The sequence below is a fragment of the Lagenorhynchus albirostris genome, chromosome 8 (genome assembly GCF_949774975.1).
Source record: "Lagenorhynchus albirostris chromosome 8, mLagAlb1.1, whole genome shotgun sequence".
Taxonomy (NCBI): Eukaryota; Metazoa; Chordata; class Mammalia; order Artiodactyla; family Delphinidae; genus Lagenorhynchus; species Lagenorhynchus albirostris.
In genome coordinates, this window is record NC_083102.1 from 7,486,721 (window position 1) to 7,511,805 (window position 25,085).

The window sequence follows — 25,085 nt, forward strand, 5'->3', positions numbered from 1 at the left end:
CCGCATCCCCTGCATCGGCAGGCGGACTCCCAACCACTGCGCCACCAGGGAAGCCCTAGAATTCTTTATTTAAAAAAGAAAAGAGAAGAAAAGAAAAAGCGTTCCCATAGCCTATAGTGGGGCATTTCCTTTCTTTAGAATCCAATCCCCTGGGAATTCTGGGGTTTCCAGAATCTCAACCAACTTCAGATGGGCACTTTGGAAGTCAGGAAACTTTCCCAACTCAGTCACAAACATACATATGCATTTAAGAATCACCACCCGCCCCACACCTGTAGTCAGCATCTTCTTCCTAACTAACATTCAAATCAGGGGTGAGTCTGGATGGAGGCATTTCCAAAGCACTGTTTCGATGACTATAAACACACATTGTCATACCAGTCATATCAGCAAAAGCAAGTGTCTTTGTGACCGTAGCCCTGGGTTTTAGAATCTACCTGGCACCAACGACTGTTGGAGGAGTCCTGGACCCTCCTGATGCATGGCTCTCGCCAGTGTGGCTCTCGCCAGTCCTGTACCAGCAGCAGCAGTGGCACCTGGGAAAGCATTAGAAACGCATGGGGCGGGGCCCAGCAATCTGTGTGCTGCAAACCCTCCAGGTGGTCTCGCTAAGGTTTGAGAACTACTGCTACAGGCAATGATGGTGCAGGGCTACAAACTCAGGGGCTGGGCAAATGGCACTCCAGAGAAGAGCACAGCGCTTGTATTCTGGGTGGGAGAGTATGTTAACATGATGATGACCTTGTAAACACAAGGACGAGGTTGTGAGACATTTACCCTTCCACTTGAGCTGTGAAAAACAAAGACTTTGGGAAACGGGGCTAGCTACTTCTTTGAAAAGTTGGATTTTACAACCTTTTACACCTGGGGAATGAATACAGGTGAAATAGTCTTGTATAAAAATTTACTCCCCATTAATTAAAGAATATATCAGTGGAGAAGGGAGCTTTTAGGCCTTGGGGGCAGAAGAAATGAATGTACTGATTATTCATCACATTAAAAAAAATGTGTCATGACTGAGCTGTACTGGTTCCGTGTGAAGTTTGATTAACAGAGAGCTATGACAATGGGGATGATGAAGAATGGTAATTCCGGGGATTCTAATAGGGTCTTACTTAGCCAAGTACATAAAGAAATTTTAATTGATGATTCTCCGTATTTTTCTTGTGCAGTAAATTTCAGCCTGTGACTTTGAGCTAACGCACATCCCATTTAGGATGGGGAGGTAGGATGCACCTGCCACCAAGTACAAAAACCCTGCTGCCAGGATGTATCCTGAGGCTTCCATGACGACCAGGAAGAGGCTCTGGTCCCACTGACACCTGCGCTGGCTTGTTCCCCTCTTCCTCCCTTGCCTTTTCCTCAATGACTGCAGGCTACTCCATGACTCATTCTTCGTCTCCTTGTCTAATATCAGAACCCCTCGTGCGTTTACCAGCTTGCCTTCCACGCACACCCTTCCAGTATTTGGTTTCCATCCCCTCCCCCACAGTGGTCTGCCTTCCCTCGAAACACCCTCAGACCAAGGAGACTCGGGATGACTGATCCCAGCACGGGGAGGCGGACCTCGGTTCCTTGCTGTCCGGAATTGCTATCTGGCTTCACTGGTGGTAGAGGCACCAGAACAAATAGCTACTTGGTGGCAGGAAGCTGGGGACACCTCAGCTCCATCAGCTGCCCGTAAAAGGAGAGTCCTTTTTAGCCTGTCTAGCTGAGGGGAGGGCTCCACAAGGAAGCTTCTGGGGCTGGTGGCTACTGCCATCTTGTGGGACTTCAGGTCAGGTCAGTTCGATTCAATTCACTTCATCGCAGGAACTGGGTGCGTGCAGCAGTATTAGGAAGGTAGACAAATACAGGGGTTTACCCTGAGCAGCTCACAGCCTCGCTAGGAAACAAGCATACAAACAACCAACTAACGTGACTGAACACAAGCTGTCCAGTAACAAGAGTTAGTATTTGTTGAACTCCCTTAAAATGTGCTAGTTGTCTTAGACAAACTGGATATTTAATTTCTAGAACAACCCTTGGAGGCGCGAGCATTATTATCCCTCTGCAACATGTGAGGAAATGAGGCTTAAGATACGTCGGCTGTTGAGGCCAAGTAGACTGACCCCAGGCCTCCTAACCCCTACAACGTTCCTAGCTAAGAAACAAAACTTACGTTTGGTAAACTTACTATTATTTTCTAAAAAGTAATTAATCAGTTAATTTTGGCTGTGCCAGGTCTTAGTTGAGGCATGTGGACTTCTTAGTTGCGGCATGCGGACTCTTAGTTGCGGCATGCATGCGGGATCTAGTTCCCCAGCCAGGGATTGAACCCGGGCCCCCTGCATTGGGAGCGCGGAGTCTTACCCACCGGACCGCCAGGGAAGTCCCCGGGGAAAATTATTAAAGTCTATGGTAAAGCAGGGAAGTAGGTTTCATGGGGTTCTGGAAAGCACTTCAGGAGGGGTAACACTACAGCTAGGTTTTTTTTTTTTTGGGGGGTAAGAACACTTAACGTAAGATTTACCCTCTTAACAAATGTTTACATAACAAATACAGTGTATTGTTAACTACAGACACTCTGGGACTTATTCTTCTTGCATAAGGGAAAGTCTGTACCTTTCACCCATGCCCCCCAATGCCCCTCCCCCCAGCCCCTGGAAACCATGATTCTACTCTCAGCTTCTATGAGTTTGACGATTTTAGGGGCCTGACATAAGTGGGATCATGTAGTATTTATTCTTCTGTGTCTGGTTTATTTCACTTAGCATAATGTCCTCCAAGTTCATCCATGTTGTAGCAAATGTCAGGATTTCCTTCTTTCTTAAGGCTGAATAATATTCCATTGTATGTGTACACTATATTTTCTTCATCCATTCACCTGTCGATGGACATTTAGGTTGTTTCCATGTCTTGGCTATTGTAAATAATGCTACAATGAACATGGGAGTGCAGATACCTCTTTGAGATCTTGATTTCAATTCTTTGGTGTACGTACCCAGAGGTGGAGTTGCTGGATCACATGGTAGTTCTATTTTTAATTTTTTGAAAAACTTCCAGTTTTCCACAGTGGCTACACCATTCCACATTCCCACCAATTTCTCCACATCACCACCAAGGCTTGTTGTCTTCCGTAGAACTAGGTTTTGAGGATGAAAGGAAAGAGAACTCCAGGCTGAGTTTGTCATGAGGTTTTTGTGGGAGTCAGATGGGGTCAGAGCTCAAGGCCAGATTGGGAAGGGCCTTGAACACCATGTTAAGATGTCTGTATTTCAGTAGGAAACGTAAAGTGCTTAAATATAAGCTGCAGGAGATGATTGTGGGAACCGTATTGGAAAGATAATTCTAGAGGAGCACAGCAATTTGCTCTGAGCAGGCGATCTCATTGGCCCCTCAGGGCCCTGCAAGCTCCCTGGGTGAAGAGAGGGAGGGATTCTTCTTTTTGCTGAAGGGCTGAGGCAGAGTTGAGCTGTGGATAAAGTGATGTGTTCACCACCAGCACCCTCTTGTCTTCTGCGCAGCCGTTGTAGAATCTATAGAGAATCCGTTTTGAGTTTGGTTCCTCTGCTAGAGATTTGGGTATGAAACTTCTGACTCCGGCTGCATTTCGTACGGTCCCTGACATAGTTTCCTAAACTTTAAGTCGGGCCAGCTTTCCAATCACACCACAGAAAACGGGTTCAAAGCTGTATTTATCTGAGGGCTCCCAATTTAACGTGGGGTCCCCCGTTCTTAAAGAGCTGTCCTCCCATGCGTGTTTCCCCCTGAAGTGATCCTCAAAGAGGGATTACAGACACAAGGCAGATGGCCAGAGGGGAGCCCCCAGGAAGGGGGTTCTGAAGAGGACCACGGACCAGAGGAACGGCGGGAAGCAGGGGCTCTGAGGCTCCCGCCGTGGCGGGGGGGTCGCCGTGAGCGTTGGTGGAAATGTCCGCCAAGCGGGCAGCGGCTGGGGGCTGGGCTGCAAGGACTGCCCTGGGGGCTGAACTGCTGCACTTTTCCCTTCTCTTCGCAGCTTGTTCGCTCAGCTCATGCTCTTCCTTACCCCAGTGTTTCGACTGCTGTTCCTTTCCTGAAAGGCAGCTAGGTCACAGAAACAAGGGTCCTGATGCCCAGGAGAGCAGACAGTTCCAAACCTGGACAGTGTTCCAGATCCAGCTGATGTGCCCCTAAAGACTCCTGGCTGAGATCCATTCCCTGCGGACCACAAATGCAATAGACACTCTGGTTTCTTCAGGGCCAGATGGTTCCAACTCTGGACCATGTGATAATAATAATATTAAAAGCTTCCACGATAAACCAAAATTGGTACATGTGTGAGGTACTGTGTTTTAGTACACTTCATGCAGTATTTCACTGTTTCCTAACAACCCTCTGAGCTAAAAAGGATTATCCCCACTTCACAGATGGGAAAACTGAGGCTTAGAGGAGTTAATAACGGAATGAACATTTATGTTTCATAAAAAAAACAGAAGTCAAATGTTTTGTATTCTCAACTTCTCTCTGAAAAACAGACTATATTTATGTTGCTTTTATATTCATTTGGATTTTTGGCATTTCTATTCAGGGACTCTTCATAAACATGGCACAGTGAGGTTTCGTTTTGTTTTTAAAAAATTTAAATGTCTATCAGAGTTCGCTTTAAGACCATGTTTCATTAGTGAACGAGCCAATAATAAAGATTTTTAAAAATGCTGTGAACTGATGTCAAAGCTTTGCCAGCATCAGTTAAAGCACCAGCAAGTGCTGTAAACACTTGTGTGCAATAAAAATCTATACTTCTTAAGAACATCTAACAAATAACGGTAAAGCTATCAGTTTAGTGCATTTGAGCTCATTAAAAGTACGTTAATCTGTAAAGTTGATTGCACTGATCTCATACTGAAACCACATATTAAGATACGATTTACTGTAAGAAACTACGTTCTGCGTGGAGATGTCTGTCTGGAGATGGCTGAGGTGTAATCTGGGGAAAGCCTGCTCTAAAGCATGCAGATTTCAGAAATGCAGTGCAGTCACTTCTGAAATTAAATTCTCAAGCTGTCATTAGTACTTTAGTGTCTTATATTCATAGTGATATGGGTTATAGAAAATAGCCCACTTAAAATACTGATGCAATTCCGGGTGAAAGCTTAAAATGAAATGCTCATGACAACCCTTTTAAGGAGGACGCAGCAATTTACACTGGCGATGCATTAGCGTGCTTTCCGGGCTCATTTTACTAAATTGCTGAATACCCAGTGACAGGCAAGGGGTGCTGTGAGAAATGAAAAGAGAAAAGAGCACTTGAGCAAGGAACATGGGGAGAAGGAAGCCAGCCCAGTCGAGGACCCCATTGTGCCAGGGCCTTGTGGACACCCAGGAGCCTCTTCAGCGACCGGGCAGACACTCAGATGCTGACTCAAAAAGACATTTCTCATTTCCCTTTGAGACTACTCAAACTCATCGATGCAGTCTTCTTGTGTATCCCATAGGATCTATTCATCAGCTGATTTTTATGTTTTATACTTCTTAGGATATTCTATCAATATTCCTTTCTTGGGGGAATGTGATATTATGAAATATGAAATTTCACCATAAACTTAACTTCTTACTATTTATGAAACAGAGCCAAGAGATCTTAGAATGTCAATGAGACCTGAGCTAAGACTTTTTATAAGGCTCTATTGCGTGCCCCTCACTGTGCCAGGGGCTGGGGGATTCAGCCTCTTAGAATTTGTGGGATCAGAATGGGATGGCAGACCTCACCTTTGCTCAGCAGAGACCACGGGCACAACTGGCCCAAAGCATCGTCCCTCCTCTGTTCCTGCCCTCAGCTCTCCGGTTGAGTATGTCCCACCAGTGGCACTGGAGGCGGTTGTAGGTTATTCACAGACTGGACATTAAATAACATCCAATCTAAGGTGACGAAGTTATTTCCTTCTCAATTCTCTTTCAATCCTTCAAAGAAAGGGTCTCGGGTTGGGACTGGACTGTCTTTTCCACCACCTCAATACCTGCTATGCTCCCTTTTTAACAAAGAACGGACCTGGACTCTTCTGCAGGCAGCAGTACTGAACTTCATATTATTTTCATAGAATATATGTCTTATCACTGCCTTATCGTTACAGCAAGTGCTACTGGTATTTAATTTTATGGTCGCATTACAAAATTTCCTCTGAACATAAACATTCTCCCTTTAGCATAGATTTATTTAAGTAAAAATGGTGAGTCCATTTAAAGAAAAGTATTAAGTGAATAACAGTAAAGGAGGTAACCAGAAATGGCAAATATGTAACTGAAGATGAAGAAATTGTATCATCGGTCCTCAGATTACTCTTCTTTGGGGAATATTGTTGTGGAAGAACTTGGTCCATCTCTGAACCCCTTGGTTTTCGGCCTTAGGGGCCTCTGTTCCATTCAGATGGAAATCCATCTTCCTCCCTAATAGCTGTGATTCTCCATCACTTTAGAACACAGGGGTGCCCAGCCCTTCAAAAGAAGAGCTCCAAATGGCTTCCTCCTAGGTCCTGCTCCCGGCTCTAACTACCTGGCCCAGGTGTGGTCATTTCCTCCCTATACGGGCCAGAAACCTGAACTCGTGCCTCTACTAGATTTGCAGTTTCCTTGAGAGCTGAGACTATGTTGCTCATTCAGTCCCTGTGTTCCACGGAGTGTCTACAATGGCACCTGGCTGGTGACTGCCTGCTGCCTACCCCGGAAACTGGACATTAAACGTCTGTCACGCAGAGCCTGCTTGTGAGGGCGGGGCCGAGCGCTCAGGAAGTTTAGGCACAGCGACGCTCACTGGGGGCAGAGTCTGTCAGCCTCATTTGGTAAAGAGCTGTGAAATGTGGCCTTGAAAGAGGAAGGGGAAGTAGCAGATTTAGATCCCATAGATCATTATATATTTACTTCCAGAAGTACTATTACCTGGAAACCTGTCCATCTCACTGAAAATGCACTCGTCTTTGAAAATACTGTCATGTGGCTCTTAAACTCACACATCTATTAACGCTGAATATCCACTGCTACATAGACCTCGGGCCTCCGGCATAGAGCAGGGGTTATATAGGACCTAACGAAGTGAGCAGGAGGTGGGTTTGAAATCACTGCCGGGCTGAAGATTTAAATAATTCTTGGAAAAGTAGACTGAAGTGAGGTTGGTGAGTAGTGACCTGATGGAGACTTGAAAACATGACCAGGGTCCTGCCGGGCTGGCCACCATCCTAAGCTGCGACTCTCAGGGTTACTGCTGAGCAGCTGATGTGGGTGAGGAGGGTGGCTACAAGTCTCCCATTTGGCCATAGTTGTGTGAACGGGAGCCTGGATGGGTTACAGAATTTATTGTTCCCAGAATAAATAAATGGGAAGTAATCATAACCAAAAGAAACCAAAAAACAAACAAAAAACCAAAGAAAACAAACCCCAACCCCCCAAAAAAGCCAAGAGCATTAATCTAAAATAGCAAAACAAAACCGAATAGACCTCATTCTCCTCAATTCTAACATGAGCAAATGATAAACGCTAGGCAGGGCCCTGAAATGTTGGAATCTCGGTTCAACGTCAGCTCCTGCTCTTACAGGCAAAATGTTCTGATCAGTGACGTCTTGCTGACCAGCTGCCTTTCAGAAGATGAACAACTAGAATTAAATCCATATACATAGCTGATGTATAAATTACACACTCTGACATTTTATTAATCCCTGAAAGAAGGACATTAATGAAATTTCATTGTATCTATTATATGCTTTTCTCTTTTATGAAGGAAGGCGGGACTAAAATATGCAGGTGTAATTTAAATAGCTCTTGACCTGTGACATATGCTAACTCAATTACAAAGCGACAAGCTGCTGGGCGAAGCAGAATCTTCTTGTCCTTCTACATTGTCTGTGCTGTGTTTTAATTTGTAAATCCTTCCCCAAGGATTGAGAAAACAAGATTGTATTTTTTTCAGAAACATCAATAAAAAGAGATGTCTTAATGTGAAGATGCTAGCTTATTATACTGTTTTGCAAAAAGAAAGTATTACACTTTTATTTGTATAAACCGATCACAGTACCTGAGCTTTTGGGGATATATCTATATATCTATATATAGATATAGGTTAAAACTGTCATCCCCATTCCTAAAATCTAGTCTGAAAACTGCAAACTTATTAAGCTTGCTGGATAATATACTATAGTTGTGATTTCTATACAAAGGGAAGGATACGATCCCTGTTAAAAAACAAAAGACCCAAGATGGAGTCACTTATGCTAAGCTCCAGGTCACCCCACTGAGACTTAATCACAGTTGCGGCTCTCCCAGCAATGAAACCTTAAACCAGTCCATTAGGAACCACCTGATCAGCACTAGTGAGGTAATCTGTCTGACTGACCCCTGACATCTCCTCAAGGAAAGTAACTTTGAAATAACCAACCTGCCTTTTTGCCAGTATAACTTCAGTGTTCCCGTTCCTTTCCGCCTATAAAAAGACTTTCATTTTGAACAGATCCTTGGAGTTTCTTTTTATCTGCTGGATTGGATGCTGCCTGGTTCAAATCAATTTTTGCTCAGAAAAACTCTTAAAAATTTTAATATGCCTCAGTTTATCTTTTAAGATCCCTTAGCTGTTTCCAAAACACCAGACATTTGGCACCATAAAGAGTTCACACATCTGAAATATGGATTTCCCTCTTTTCCCTGAATGTTTCAAGTTGTCAGACACGAGACAGAAAGCCTGGCGCCCCTCTTCTGCAGCCTCAGGTGCCCTGCTTACTCACATGATTTTTCAGGGCAAAGACTACCAGGGTCTGCTGAAAGTGGCAAGACCTTTCAGCAAAACGGATGTAGCCGTCAGTCAAACCACAGAGCTGGGTGCTGTGATTTACTTCATTAGAAATGCAGGTTGGATTTGACCTCTCAGAGTCTTAGTAAATATAAGCTACGTGCCCCACCTGTTTGCTATGGAAGAACAGAACACACATGTATGGTCTGAATGTCTCATGAGCTGCAAGTGACGAACCTCATTCTTACACACTGGGTTTTTTTTTTTTTTTTTTTTTTTTTTTTTTTTTTTTTTTTTTTTTTTTTTTTTTTTTTTTTTTTTGCGGTATGCGGGCTTCTCACCGTTGTGGCCTTTCCCGTTGCGGAGCACAGGCTCCAAACGCACAGGCCCAGCGGCCATGGCTCACGGGCCCAGCCGCTCCGCAGCATGTGGGATCTTCCCGGACTGGGGCACGAACCCGTGTCCCCTGCATTGGCAGGCGGACTCTCAACCACTGCGCCACCAGGGAAGCCCCACACACTGGGTTTTATTCCACTTTTCCTTTTGCATTTTAACTTGTAAGCAGCAGAAATAGAATCCTGTGTACAAAATGACCAAATTGTATGCCCTGCTTTTGCTAAAACTTTTTTATGATTTATTTTTAAGGCTTTGGAAAGCCCTACTGAACTGTAACCAATACTATAAGGATACTGAGATTCAGCTCTTAAGTTTCTTCCTTAATTCTTCTCCCAACCATTGAAGAGTATTCAGCTAAGACCAGCCCATGGTCAGTTGAAGCTAACTCCCTGGGAAGCAGGGGAATTTGGGGCAATGAGAAAAGGAGGAGAGAAGGGTGCTGGCCTCATACACGTCACGAGCAGCGTGAAGAAGTACAGGCTAGGAAAAGCATAGGAATATTTTGAAAAACAAAATCTGTAATTTCCAAATAATGTCAAATGGAATGATTCAGTAAAATAAAAAGTGGTTTCCTCCCTTAGTTCTCACTTGTATTGTAATTCTTACCCCAGAAGGCCACTAAAACTATTTTACCGAAGAAAAAAAAATCCTTCAAGGATTAAGACTGCGGGACGGCATAAACGGGAAAGCATTACGAAACAGACACTGGGGCGGGGGTGGAACGCACTGAAGTTCCCAGGACAACGAAAGTGCACTGGCGGGGGTGTCCCCTCAATTCGCTCACCACGTTGTATAATTAACATAAGAATTCACATCTTGGGGCCCTGACTTATGAAATGCTGTCCAGAAGACAGAGCCTGAAGGCTTTGAGGCTGAAGCCCAAACTAGACTGGACCAGCACACGAATCGGAACACTCCAACTGAAACCACCCTGGACGCCACGGTGTCCAGACCTGGCTGCCTGGAGCCCAGATGTGGCCTGGCGGGCGTGGGCATGTCCAAGTGTGCTTCTCCCCCAGCACCTTTTTCTCTCTTGTTCCTCTAAACCCAACTCCCCTATTGTCAGCTTGGAGTAACAGCCTACTAGGTTGGGGAACAAGGGCAGAGGGATCTCATGACATTTTCATGGTCAAGGCAGATCTGTGTGGGCTCATGACAGTGAGAGTAGTATTTTAAAGGTAGATTTACGACAAGATGAACTGTGGGTAGAATCTGATCAATGGTGGATGTTAGCTTCAGGGGAGAATTTTAGGGGTAGGATTCCAGGCTAACATTTTATTACTACGGCAATTTGGATAAGGACATCCATGCCACACTGACCAATGTGTCACCCGGCGTTTATGGAAAGGCATATCTCTACGTGAGATGACAGGATCATGAACCAAAGGGACCCTGAGGGGCTGAAATGATTGCCTGGATCCAACCAGAGAAGTTTAGCAGAAACAAGTACGTAATTTCTAGAGCTGGAAATACCGCCCTCCCCCCATCACCTTCAGTGTCAAGTTGGACAGGACACACCTGATGGCAGCACATACCCTCCCCCTCCCTCCCCCACCCCAGCCCAAACAGGACGAGGGTATTTTCATTACAAGCGGTCTAGGAGTTAGGAGTGAGGTGGGGTCGAGTCAGGGAAAGGATGGAGTGTAGATTCTAGTCTAGGAGGTGGTCTCTGACACTGTCCCTGCAGTGGTCAGAGTTAAAGCCCAGAGGGTGTTGAGTTCAGGGCAGGGCACTCTGAACCAGGCGGCAATAATAGGCCAGGGTGTGTACAGCGAGGCCACCACTCTTGAAACCACATTCTATGACAGACGAAGGAACTGCAGATGTTACTACCCGACTTTCAGATAATACACTGTAACTGATCAGATAATACAGGGTACCTGAAGACTTAGCCCGTGTGAATCGTCAGGTACTCCCCATGGCTCTAGTCTAAACTATTCACAGAACGGGAGGTAAGGGAGGCCAGAGCTGATATGAGGAAGGTGCTGAGCCCACATCTGTCCCTAATTTACCTAAATCAAACGACTTCAGTGACTCAGGTCGGGTTTAGCGGTCTGCTGATCTTCCCTCTTCCTTTGAACAAAGGACAAGAGCCTCCTTCTGCAGTGTCTGTTCAGGGGCCTTCGTTTCAGCTCCGACGGTGAGAGCTGCATGTGCTTTGCCCAGCTGGGCACCTCCTCCTGTCCTGTTATTATCTCTTCTCTCCCAGCTGCCTGTACATGTGATGACGCTTCTGTCCCCACTTCAGAAGGTGCAAATTACAGCGGGTGCAGCACCTTGAAGAAAATGCATTTTCCCAGCACCGGTAGTCATTTTCTCTCAGAATCACGCTGCGGGCTTTGTTTCAGAGACGACTGGGGCTTAAAATATTTTATGGGGCAATTGCATTAATCTCTCTTCTGAAATGTGTTATTGTGTATCCTAGGTATCTTGGGAAAATGAATCTGCCTGGAAGAGCTGTTTTTCTAGATAACTGAGGATCTAACTCTTTTGGCATGAGCACACTGCAGTGTTTCTAACGGAATACGTGTCTAGAAGGCTTTCTTAACCCCAGGAGACTGACAGCAGGGCCACAACTTTCATAGGCCCTAGGCACTTTTGCCTTCAAGGGCCTTTTCCTCCATAACAAAAAATAAATAAATCAAACCAGTATTGTAGGACCATGTTGATATAAAGATGAACATATTAATATAATATATTTAACCATTTTCTTCCTCCTAAAAGCTCATTTTTTCCTTCTGATTTTTTAAAAGAAATTCAAATATTTTCATGAGTCCCTGAAGAGTACTGTGGCCCCAGGAACTGTGACTACTGGGCCGAATGGGTATATCAGCCTCTGCAGAATACATCTGGTGACTTAGCTGGGAACACTGTTTTATCGTGTCATGGAGACAGCTGGTAGGTAGCCCTGGATTGTGCATTTTTGAATAAAGGTCTGAAGCTACCTTTCTTTTTGGTCATTGGCCTCTGTCTTATAAAGGTGGAGTAAGAACCTTTATACTGCACTCTGTAGCACGGCTGCCTTCCTGCAGGAGTAACTAGAAATCACAAACCATTTGATGCTTGCTCCCTTCGGAAAATCATCTTTATCTCCACAAGCATTTTTTTTTGCGGTACGCGGGCCTCTCACTGTTGTGGCCTCTCCCATTGCGGAGCACAGGCTCCGGACGCGCAGGCTCAGCGGCCATGGCTCACAGGCCCAGCCGCTCCGCGGCATGTGGGATCTTCCCAGACCGGGGCACGAACCCGTGTCCCCTGCATCGGCAGGCGGACTCTCAACCACTGCGCCACCAGGGAAGCCTTCCACAAGCATTTTAAAAATCGTGAACTATTTAAAAAAATAAAAGACTCATTTTCTTCAAAAGATGACATTTCTTTAGCCATGATGCTATCTATTGTTTATATAACTTTTCAATGTTTGGTCTTGGGCAAGATTCCATGGAAAAATGATGCATTTAATTTTACAGCAAGATTGAGGTGAAAGTCTTACACAGATCAACTTCCTCATGGAATCTTCATTCATTCACTCGTACAGGATTTACTGCGTGACGACTATAGGCTAGGTGCTAGGGATTCAGTGCTGAAAAAGAGTTCCTGCCTTTAAGGACTATAATTGCATATAATATTGTGTATTCTGACAATATGCTGGACAGTAATATTATTTGTTGTGTGAATTAACGGCTGAATGAATAAGTGAAGATAAAAGGGATACTTTTTAGGGTGAGCTCAAAAACCAGGTCAGCAATAAGCAAGATATCATTCTTTCCTTAAGGAAAGCCCAGCGCTCCGAAATACTTCACTAATTAAAGCAGGGAAAGGGATGGAATGAGAGGGGGAGACATTATTTTAGATAGGACAGTCAGGGGAGGCCACTGCTGAGATTATATTTGGGTTGTGAATCAATATAAGGGAAGCTATGGACTTATCTTGGGGAAAAGCACTCTGGGCAGAAGGAACAGTAACTACAAAGGCCCTGAGGAAACACATGCACGTGTGTCCTGGCTTCCCCTTAAAGGCTGAAACGAGGGGCTGGCGTGAGGGTGGATCCTGCTTGCCCAGGTGTAGACTGGCTTTCAGGCTTCCTGTGAGAGCTTTGCATCAATGTGGCACGTGAGCTCTGTGGAGTCCTGGTGAGCACACACGTGTCTGTTGGACGGGTCGAGGCAGCACTGTGGCCCCGTGGCCTGCACACAGCCGGACGCCAGAAGGACGAGTGGGCTGACAGAGGCCTGGGGCTGGGCGTGGGCACCTTAGGATTGGAGGGAAGCGGTGTGACCTTTTAGTAACCTGCGTCATGACAGCCCCAAACCTTAGCACCTCTGCAGACACAAGTGTGGGGATCACATCGGATCCAGAGCCACCAGAGTAAAGACCTGTAAGGATGCTGTTGTGGGCTGTGTCTCCTAAAAATTTATGTTGAAATTCCAACACCTGTACCTGTGAGTGTGACCTTCTTTGGACAGGGTCTTTGCAGATGTTGTCAAGTTAAGATGAGGTTATACTGGATTAGGGTGGGCCCTACTCCAATGACTGGTGTCCTTATAAGAAGGTAAGAAGACACACACACACACAAACACACATGGAGAAGGCCATGTGGAGACAAAGGCAGAGATTGAAGTTGTGTTGCCACAAGCCAAGGAACACCAAGGACGGGCAGCAACCACCAGAACCCTGATGGTTGAGAACAGATTCCCCCGCTGAATTCTCAAGGACCCAGCCCTGCCAGCACCTTGATTTCAGACTCCTGGACTCCAGAACCGTGACAGAACACATTTCTGTTGTTTTAGGCCACCTCATTGGTGGTACTTTGTTATAGCAACCCTAGAAAACTAAGACAACCCTGAAGACCATGTATAACCCCAGGTCCCTTGCATCCTGCAAAGGAGATAGGAAGCAGAGAGAGAAAGCATTTGCCCTAAAGACCGAGTTAACCTAAAAGCAACACTTTAAAAATGAGAGTTAACTTTGGAGAAGCAGTTTCTTTCATTGCTTCGGGCCTGTTCTCTTCACCACCCAGATGCTTGGCAGCCTCTGAGTTCCTTCTTCTCCCCCGCCTCCTCCTGCATCCAACTTTTCTCTATACCTTATGGAGAGTCTGCAGGCCCAGAATGCTTCATTTGAGCTGAAGAAAACGACCTCGGTCCAGATGAGGCCTGAAATCCATGTGTTTATTTCCGAGCAGTTAGCCAGGAGTTGTTGGTTGTTATTCTGTCTTCCCTGCATTATTGCTTAGCTTATCCTGACGCTTCAAATTAAATGAACTGGTTCCCCCATAGTCCTGCCAGCCCAAGGCTGCCGAACTGCAGGACTTGCCAGTGCTTTAAAGGAGTCCTAAGAATCTCCTAGAAGCTACCAAAACACAGGTCACCATTTCTAAAGATTCCCTTCGCTAAGAAATGTTATTGCATTGTTCACGTCTGGAGAGAAGTCCTCAATGAAGGATCAAACCACAAGTCATTTAAAGTAATGGCAAATTGGGACTTCCCTGGTGGTCTAGCGATTAAGACTCCACGCTCCCAATGCAGGGGGCCCGAGTTTGATCCCTGGTCAGGGAACTAGATCCCACATGCTGCAACTGAGATCCCGCATGCTGCAACTAAAAAAAGATCCTGCATTCCACAACTTAGTTCCACAACTAAGACCCAGTGCAGCTAAATAAATAAATAAATATTTTAAAAAATAAATAGATAAAGACAACTTAGCTGGTGGACTTCAAGAACATTCCTCTCTTTACCTTGCTCTCTGTTAAAATTCATAACAGCCAAAAAGGACAAGAGTAAACAAAAAATATCCCTGAGAGTTGAACACACCAAAACTGTCCTAGAGAATGAGTTTTCTGAAGGGCCTTACAAAAGAAAAGACAAACTTTCCTCAAAGGAAACTTTCAGAGGATGACTTAAATATGCCATCTCTCTAGTAAGTTACCTGCCTGCACCTTTAGACCACAGGACCTACAGGAGGACGGCACCCATACGAGAATGGATGTTGAGGTGTTGTATGCAAGTCACTTGATATTACAGCAGAATTTCCAGATCTTCCTATAGAAAGACAAAACGCTTTCTTCAAACTTGGTAGAATGTGCATCTAAATTGAGACTTCTCCTTATTCATATTTAAGAAGGAAGGCTTTGCCTCTGTTGCAACTGTAGCAACGACTCAGAGCTGAGAAGCCCTCACATTTTCTCCTCTTTCCGCATCAGAGGGCTAACACAGGGAAACCACAGTAATAATAACAGCTGACATCCTGCGCCTGTATTTTATGCAAGGCCCTATGCTGAGCAATTTCCATGCGGTAGGTTCTTTAATTCTTGTAGCTTCTCTGTGAAATAGAGCTATTACTATTTTCCTTCTCATTTTACAGAGGAAACAGGCCTGGAGAAGTCAAATATCTTAACCCTTCTGTTACTCTGATCTTAACAGCTTTTCTCTAATGCACTCCTGATCTCGTGCTTGAAAGGACTGTACCTGAATGCTGACTAACAGACTTATAGTATAAAGGAGGCCTGTTATAGTTCCAGAGAGTTACATGAAAGTAGAGTCCCTAACTGGTTCTACAGGTGTTGCCGCTCTCCCGCCTGGACAAGCCAGTAACTGCATGAGACCTCCGGACTCCTGGCTTCACAGGTCATGAGCGAATGAGACGTGTTTTTCCTACTTATACATCTTCCTTCTTGTCTGAATATTTGTTTTGAATTTTCTGTATACAAACATTTGCATGCTGACTATAAAGTAATCGTTTTGATTCCATATGCAGACACTTAATCATACTTCCTCCTTGGACATACAAACGTTTAGTTGAAACCAGGCATATTTACTAATACTTCTTGCTAAAGGGCCCTGTGTTGGCACCGTGAGACAGAGAGAAATAGGCACACCACAATCCCCTGCAGAGATCTCACTGTCAAGAATAAACATTAGCCAAGGCCAAACGAGATAAAGGCCGTGCTGCACATTCAGATGCAAGATCTACAGATCTAGACTGGGGTAAAAAGGGTTGAGGGAAGCCCACAGGAAGGGACAGCTGAAAAGATCACTGAACCACAGCAGTTTGAAAAGAAAAGGAGGATGGGAGAGAGGGGGTGGGCATATCCCCAACAAGGAAACCAACGGGGCATGCTTGGGAATGGGCGGTGCCACAGAGGGGTGCTGGATAAAGCCGGAAAGCTCTCCTGGGGTGGGTGGTGGGTAGGCCTCCACGTTTCAAATCAGTTTCTACTTGACTGGGTAAGCATCAAGCGTCTCTGTAGGATTATTATTTTTTTAATTGTGTTAAAACACATAAAATTTACAAGCACGGAGAAAAATGTAATCAGGGTTGTGTGTAAGTCTGGTCTAATTGGCATTGGTGGACAGGGCAGACTGGAGAAGACACAGGAAGTGGGGAGTGGAGGAGGAGACCGTCACAGCCATCTTAGGGGAGGGGTGGGGAGGGTCTGACAGTAAAGACAGCGGAGCAGACACACGAGAGGCTTCGTTTATGAATGAACACACTTCTATAACCCTGCTTTTCATCTGCTATGGTTTGGCAAATAGGAAGAAATGCTGATAAATGTCAGGAAAATACAAAGACAGGAGAGTTAGTATAATACTAACAGTATAATACAGCAGTTAATATTTAACTGCTTGTTAAATAGGCAAAAACACCGGCGTTTTCTCCAGGGGGCTCGATCGTTTGACGGCTCACCTCTTGGGTCTTGGTTAAAATGGAATTCAGTCAAAAGGCATCCAACACTCAGGAGCCAGAACTTTCCGTCTGTATTATTCATTCTGATGACAAACCCCCGGTGACTGTTACCATCTGTGAGTTCATGAGCTGCAGAAAGCCTGGTCACACCAGATGCACATGACATATTTTTACATGATATAATTCTCTTAACTTCCAGTCCTTTATCGCTGATTTTATAAGAGGGAGTGAATGGAAAGGTCATGTACCAAGTGAAATGGAAAAAAGTGCAAATTGAAGAAAATGGATGCTGTGGGCTTCTTTCTTTTAAATTGCAGTATAGTTGATTTACAATGTTGTGTTAGTTTCAGGTGTACAGCAAAGTGAATCTACTCATTTTTTCAGATTCTTTTCCCATATAGGCCATTACAGAGTATTGAGTAGAGTTCTCTGTGCTATACAGCAGGTTCTTATTAGTTATCTATTTTACATATAGTTGTATGTATATATGTCACTCCCAATCTCCCAATTTATCCCTCCCCCCTTTATCCCCTGGTAACCATGTTTGTTTTCTACATCCGTGACTCTACTTCTGTTTTGTAAATAAGTTCATTTGTACCCATTTTTTTGGATTCCACATATAAGCAATATCATATGATATTTGTCTTCCTGTGTCTGACTTACTTCACTCAGTATGATAATCTCTAGGTCCATCCGTGATGCTGCAAATGGCGTTCTTTTGTTCTTTTTTTACGGCTGAGTAATATTCCACTGTATATATGTGCCACATCTTCTTTATCCATTCCTCTGTTGATGGACATTTAGGTTGCTTCCATGTCCTGGCTATTGTAAATAGTGCTGCAGTGAACACTGGGGTGCATGTGTCTTTTTGAATTGTGGTTTTCTCAGGGTATATGCCCAGTAGTGGGATTGCTGGGTCATATGGAAGTTCTATTTTTAGTTTTTTAAGGAACCTCCATACTGTCTTCCATAGTGGCTGCACCAACTTACATTTCCACCAACAGTGTAGGAGGGTTCCCTTTTCTCCACACCCTTTCCAGCATTTACTGTTTGTAGATTTTTTGATGATGGCCATTCTGACCAGTGTGAGGTGATACCTCATTACAGTTTTGATTTGCATTTCTCTAATAATTAGTGATGTTGAGCATCTTCTCATGTGCTTTTTGGCCATCTGTATGTCTTCTTTGGAGAAATGTCTATTTAGATCTTCCACCCATTTTTTGATTGGGTTATTTTTTTGATATTAAAAATATCAAACTGCATGAGCTATTTATATATTTTGGAGATTAATCCCTTGTCAATTGCTTCATTTGCAAATATTTTCTCCCATTCTGAGGGTTGTCTTTTTGTTTTGTTTTCGGTTTCCTTTGCTGTGCAAAAGCTTCTAAGTTTAATTAGATCCCATTTATCTATTTTTGTTTTTATTTCCATTACTCTAGAAGGTGGATCAAAAAAGATCTTGCTGAGATTTATGTCAAAGAGTATTCTGCCTATGTTTTCCTCTAAGAGTTTTATAGAGTCTGGCCTTACATTTAGATCTTTAATCCATTTTAAGTTTATTTTTGTGTATGGTATTAGGGAGTGCTCTATCTCATTCTTTTACATGTAGCTGTCCAGTTTTCCCAGCACTGCTTACTGAAGAGACTGTCTTTTCTCCATTGCATATTCTTGCCTCCTGTGTCAAAGATCAGGTGACCATAGGTGCGTGGGTTTATCTCTGGGCTTTCCATCCTGTTCCATTGATCTATCTTTCTGTTTTTGTGCCAGTAGGATGCTGTGTTTTAAACAGGAAAATTTTTTAAAAGTTAAAGTTGTGAAGGCTATTAAAACGCGAATGTCATTATATCCTGGGTGTGCATGTAACCACACAGGGACATCATTATTCTTTCAAAATGAAATCATAATGGTAGGTATTAATATTTTCAGTTAGATGAGGAAACCAAAGCTTATGTCCATTAAGTAACTTGTCACACAGCTTGTCAATGGCGGAGCCAGTGTTTGATACTCAGTCCTGGTTTTCAGAGACCTAAGTTTCCACGGAATGAAAATGTTCACTCGTATGATGGGATTAAGTAAGCACATGGCATGGCTCTCCTTAGTGATACAGTGATACTCCTTAGTGATACGGTCCTTTGCTGGATTCTGTTCCCCTCTAATTGTACAGTATATTACTTGGTTTCCAAATTACGTACAATTTTTCTGGAGGAAAAGTGAAAGAACTCCAGATAAACCCACGTTGATTCACAGCACAAGGGAACGCCAAAGGGATTCATAATGTTTGCGCAGAGTGTTTACTGTCAGCACTCACAAATGTGGACTCTGTGCTGCCTTATTTCATAGTCTGTCTCCCAGGTTAGAATCTTTGAGTAACTGGAAGCAGATTGATAAACGGAGTCTGACAACAGGCTTGCTTCCCAGTAAAGGAAGAGCTCTGGCCCGGGATTATGTGAAATCACAGACATTAAGAGTATATAAAGTGAACTTGGCAAACTCCTAACACTTAGAATGGAAGAGAGAAAAGGCTGCCAACTGAAATGATCTTGTAATTAACTCTTTTTTTTTTTTTTTTTTTTGCGGTATGCGGGCCTCTCACTGCCGTGGCCTCTCCCGTTGCAGAGCACAGCCTCCGGACGCGCAGGCCCAGCGGCCATGACTCACGGGCCCAGCCACTCCACGGCATGCGGGATCCTCCCGGACCGGGGCACGAACCCGTGTCCCCTGCATCTGCAGGTGGACTCTCAACCACTGCGCCACCAGGGAAGCCCTTAACTCTTTTAATGCTATTAATACTGAAAGAACGTTGGCAGGATCTGGGCAACAAGTGTCCGTAAGGAGTGGCTGGGAGCTGATGTACGGAGAAAGCGGGTTTGCGCCACTGGTACTCTCTCTGTCTCGAGCTTCACTACTCACCCTCAGGACTATAATAACAACACCTGCAAAACTTCCACCTTCCAGTGATGTGCAGATGCTGACTGCTTTACACCCATCTCATTTAAGGCCAAGCTTTCCTTTGTTTAATCTATTTTGAGGTTTGGGGGGGTTTGTTTTGTCAGTAATACTGCCCCTTCCTCCGCATCAATGTGGATCTGAACTCCCCATGTTAGCCTGCGGCCAGGAGCACCCAAGTGAGCCCAGAGTAGGAGTTTGCTACCATGTGTCCAAAGGCACATCCAAGTGGGGAATGTGAATTTCTCACCAGCCAAGCAGGCTGGTGCTTCTGGGACACGAGGGAGAATTGGAATGAAAAGGACATAGGAAAAAAGCTGGACTTTGTTCAGAACCTGCGTGTTTCTGACTTTGGAGGAGCAGTAGAAGGAGGTGGCTCAGGAAAGAGAGGGAAGCACTGCCTCCCCAGACCTCCCCTCTCCGGCTGCCAGCCTGGGCTGGGATGAGGAAGGCTGCCGTCAGGCTCCCGAAGATCTGAGCGGGTCTCGGCTTCACGATCAGCACATCCTGGATTGGACCAGCAGCACAAAGGCTGCCCCCAATAATTTCCTGGGCCAGTCCAGGATGTGCCTGAATTCCAACAGAGCTGGACAATGCGGGCCACGCCAACGACTTTTCTACAGAAACGGCCCAAAGAACGAGGATTACCTTGGCTATCTAGAGGAACCAGAAGAATGCAACAGAAAAGAAATACTTGGAACTAGGATTTGCTTCAAAATATTGAATGCTAGTATTTGTTTGACAGGCTTAAAACCAGGCCTTTTCAGTTTATCAAAAACCACAATGGACTCCCTGATTACTTCTCGCCACCTGCTAAGGCTCACCACGGAAAGCCTTGGTTCCCAGGCTTTAGCTGAGCTTCCAAGTTGTACAAGCTGCTACGTGCCGTACAGCTTTGTTATTCAGAGGTCTGCATTTGTTTTTTTCTCCAAATAACATGAATTTAAGGCTAATTAAGTTTAATTTTCTGGCTAAACTTCAGTCCTAATACAGTGAGCTTTTGATAGTAGTTCTGCTCATTCTGACCGTCCTCAAACCCAAAGCCTTGGGAATAAGAATATCAGAAGCTGGAGGCAGATACGCAAATATGAAAGGCATATAAAATTGAAAATTTTCGGTGTGCTTTTTACTTTTTGAATCAAACTTTCTGGGATACAATTTGTATGCAATAAATACACCTATTTTAAGTGTAGAGTTTTGATAAATTTTGCCAAATGTATACACCTATGTAACAGCCAGCACGATAAAAACATGGAACACTTGAACTGAAAGTCTGTGCAGATTCCCTTTTTTGCTTCCTGGTATTTGTGTGTGCACGTGCATGGGTGTGTGTGAACACTCATGCCCGAAAATGAACTTTCACCCTAACGGAAGGCTCTTGAGAATAATTCCATTTGAGATTTTTCACAGCAGTGCCATTTGTGTAAGAAAATTTGTAGAACAATATGGCCTTTTGTGCTTAAAATCTTATCAGATAATGTTGATTAGGAGGACAGTTTTTGCCACAAGTTTTTCTTTTTTTTTTCCTAAGGTCTTTTCAGAGACAAAAGGGAGTGTTTTATAGATGGTGGAGCAGTATGCCAGCCTTAATTTCCAGTTTCCGGGTATAGAAATCATTCCAGAAGCCACAGTTTCGCACAATGAAACATGCATCCATGACTGCAGAAAAGCATATTCGTAGTGTCTTTAATAAAATCCTCACTGACTCTGTCTCTTCCGTTTCGTTTCCTCCCACCCCGTCCTCCCAACCACAGCATTCTGAGGGGGCACTGCAGTTGGGGTTCTCAGAGGCACCACGCATTACCTAAAGGACTTGGAAATGGCCCCAAGCAATCGCTGGGTGCCTGCCCTGCTGACCATGGGATCTGAGAGCAGGCAGCCAGGGCTCTCCCTAGGGACCTTTATTAGCATTTGCATTCACAATTTGTGGTACTGTCTTGGGACCACATTTCAGCAAAGTTGAATTATAATCCCTCAGAATCACTTTATCTACCCTCGGAATCTGGCCAGTCCTGCTCTGAAGGTAACTGATATCATGGACTGACATGCAGGGCAGCTGGCTGTGGAGACAGGTCAAGAAGGGAACCTGTTCTAAGGGAGATGCTGGCGAGGAGACGGAAACCGTACCTGGTCCCCTGTGATTCAGGAGGAAGCCTAGGATCAAGGGACCCCTCATGCATGTTGTCCTCCAAAGCCTAGAAGAGCACCTGGCGTGTGCTGGGAGCTCAGTACATACTGATGGAATAAACGAACAGATGAAGCCACAAGCACTGGGATCTGTATTTCCAGTTTTTTTTTTTTTTCCAGTTCGTGGATCTAGTATAAAAGGTCTGGAGATATGTCAATCAGAGTTCAGAGGCGAGAGAACTTTTCTGTATTACTTGGCAAGTCAGTTGCAGAATAAAGATCTGAATTTAGAGCATTTGCTGCTCACAGGGAGAATTTTTTTTTTTTTTTGCGGTACGAGGGCCTCTCCCGTTGCGGAGCACAGGCTCCGGACACGCAGGCTCAGCGGCCATGGCTCACGGGCCCAGCCGCTCCGCGGTATGTGGGATCTTCCCGGACCGGGGCACGAACCTGCGTCCCCCGCATCGGCAGGTGGAATCTCAACAACTGCGCCACCAGGGAAGCCCACAGGGAGATTTTAAAGGACATCTTGTCTACTAAGGCCAATTTAACAGAACCGTGGAACGTATTACTGTGATGAGAGCCCTTACAGGGATAGACTTGGTCTGTTGCCAGGTACTATCAGCTGGACATCCAAAATACAGCAGGAATCTGCCCATTTTGGTCCCCCCCACCCCCACGAATTACCGTCCAGTTCACGCCACCATCTCTCTCACTTGGAGTCTTGCAGTCGCCTCCCACCTGGTTGCCTTCCCTCCACGCATGCTCAGTCCATTACCCAGAGGCCAAATGATATTTTAAACTCATAATAAAATCCCCGCTTCTTGCCAAGGCCCACGAGGCCCTCTACAAACTGGCTGCTGCCGCCTCTCTGACCCCAGCTTCTACTTTTCTCCTCCTGGTCACCAAGTCAGCCACACCTGATTTCCTTCTGTTGGGAGACCACCAGCCTTGTCTGGCCTCAGGGCCTTTGCTCCTGCTGCTCCTAATAGTTGGACACCCTTTCCTTAGATCTGGTTCCTTCAAGTCCTCCTTAGAGAATCCTTTCTAGAGATCTCACCTCCTCCTTGATGACTCTGTATCATATTACGGGCTTTATATTCTTCATAGTATTTATCAGAGAGCTAAAGCATTTACGCATTTATTTATTCTTGTTTGCTGTTTTTTCCCTCACCAGAAAGTCAGCTCCATGAAAGCAGGGACTCTGCATCTTTCTTCACTGAGGCATCCCCAGCACTCAGCACAACGCCTGGCACTTACTGAGAAGGCACCAGGAAAAGAGGGATGAGTGCATGAGGATGAAAAAGAGCATCTACTTCCAAGGGTTGACGTGAGGCTTAAATGTCAAAAATGTGCAGGGTTATACGGTTGCTGGACTTTATCAATCGTCTTTTGAGCCTCTAATTAGAAAGTATTACACTGACATTCACGAATTTAGGTCAGAATCAGATGAAAAACCTCTCATCATGTTAGTTTATCTGCCCAATATCTGTGTGATTGGAGCTGTTCATGCTGATTGCAATGAAACCAACGAGTAAGGCTGTTTGTTTCTGTTTTATGGGGCATGGCTAGGCTATGAAACACAGAGAGTCCACATCTTTGCCTTGAGGGTGCTTACAAGTGAATGATGTGTGCCTGGCTGGTTTCTCCTCATCTCCTGCAGTGTTATTATCTGTGCTCTCCTGCCCCACTCTGTAGTCATCTCCTGCGCTGGGGCCTCGCCTCTCTCGTAGGCAGATAAATCCATAAGCACAAACCACGCTCTCCGTACGCATTTTGAATCACAAGGCGCCCAGGAGAGATGCAGAATGAAGCTGAATGATGGGTCATTGCCCAATACATTTTTTTCATGTGTCCTGCAAATATATCCACTAATAAGGAGGGAAAATACATTATTTGAGGGAAAAATGTCGCTTTACTAATAATGTGCTCCCATCAAATGTAAAGATCAGGTTGCTGTACTGGAGGGCTTTTTCTCCACTGTTTTCTAATAGCAGGGCTGGGTTGCCGGGAGCACTTCGCAGGCCTGTGCTGGGGCCCACTCGGGACCAGCGGCTTGAATCCATGAGGTGCGTGGAGGTGGCTGAGAGCAGAGCTTTCTCTTTGTCTGAGCCGACCGCCAGAAGAGAGACACTCTTAGACTCCAATGCTTAGAAGGGAAAGAAAAAGAACTACAAGCTGAAAAAAAAAATTTTCAGATATAACCAGCCAAAGAGTTTTCGTAAGAAAACACGAGAGGGATTTTCTGAAGTTTACCCAGACACAGATGCACTGAGCAACACAGGAAGAAAACAGTTGGGGGTGGGGTTTGAATGGATGAAAACTCCAGAATGTTTGTAGCAAGTAGCTCAGTGCTGGAAAACTTTCACGCAGTTCAGCATGCCCGGCTTCCACCAGAGGGTCCAGGCTGGATGACGTAGCATCTGCTGCCCACGGTTAGCGAACAGAGGGACGGGCTTGCTTCAAGTTCTGTTCCCAACTTTGTGCTCCTGCCTTTCCTCATGCTGTGTCTGAGCTTCTCATTCCCCCTCTGAGTCACCACATGTAGTGAGTTCCACCTCCTGATCTGTGTTTCACAATGTTTTTAGGACACTAGGATTATTTAAGCCTGCAATCATGACGGAGCACTAGATAATGTCAATTCGATCTGGAAAGGCCCTAATTTATTTCCTCCCTGTGACTCTGACAGTCAAACAAAGAAACAACCGGTCCGTGGAGTTAAAAAGTATGACACTCCTACATTTTTCAAATAGCTATTGAATAGGTGGCATGATAGGCTGCACCAAGGGTGGGAAAACATAATGTGTTTAAGTCTTGTTTAATTCTAGTCTTGAGTGCTTCTACCCACATTCTAAATAATCTGGGTTCGTCTATTTGTAGCTTGCTGTCGTCCTTTATGTATTTTTTCCTGAAAACTTACAGAGACAGTTCTCCCCTATTGTCTTGGAAGGTTGGTTTTTCTCTCTTTGCCATCTTTGGGCGAGAGAACTGGGAAAAACTACTGGGTTCTCCCCTTTTCTATGAACCTGGAGCCTGTAAATGAAAGGTGGCCATCTGGTATTATTGCATGTTTATAAGCAGAAAATTGTTCCCTGGGAATCAGACTTTCTTTGTAAAAATGTATTTTTAATCACAAATGTTATATGCTATAGGAATAATCATAATTTTCTTTTGTTTTTATCATAATTTCTTACATTTC

General features: G+C 44.7%; 1 protein-coding gene across 1 annotated transcript in view; it reads right to left on the reverse strand.

Annotated features, from left to right (window-relative positions):
• CNTNAP2 (contactin associated protein 2) overlaps nt 1-25,085 on the reverse strand; it is a 1,428,051-nt gene that overhangs the window by 35,591 nt on the left and 1,367,375 nt on the right. The window lies entirely within an intron of this gene.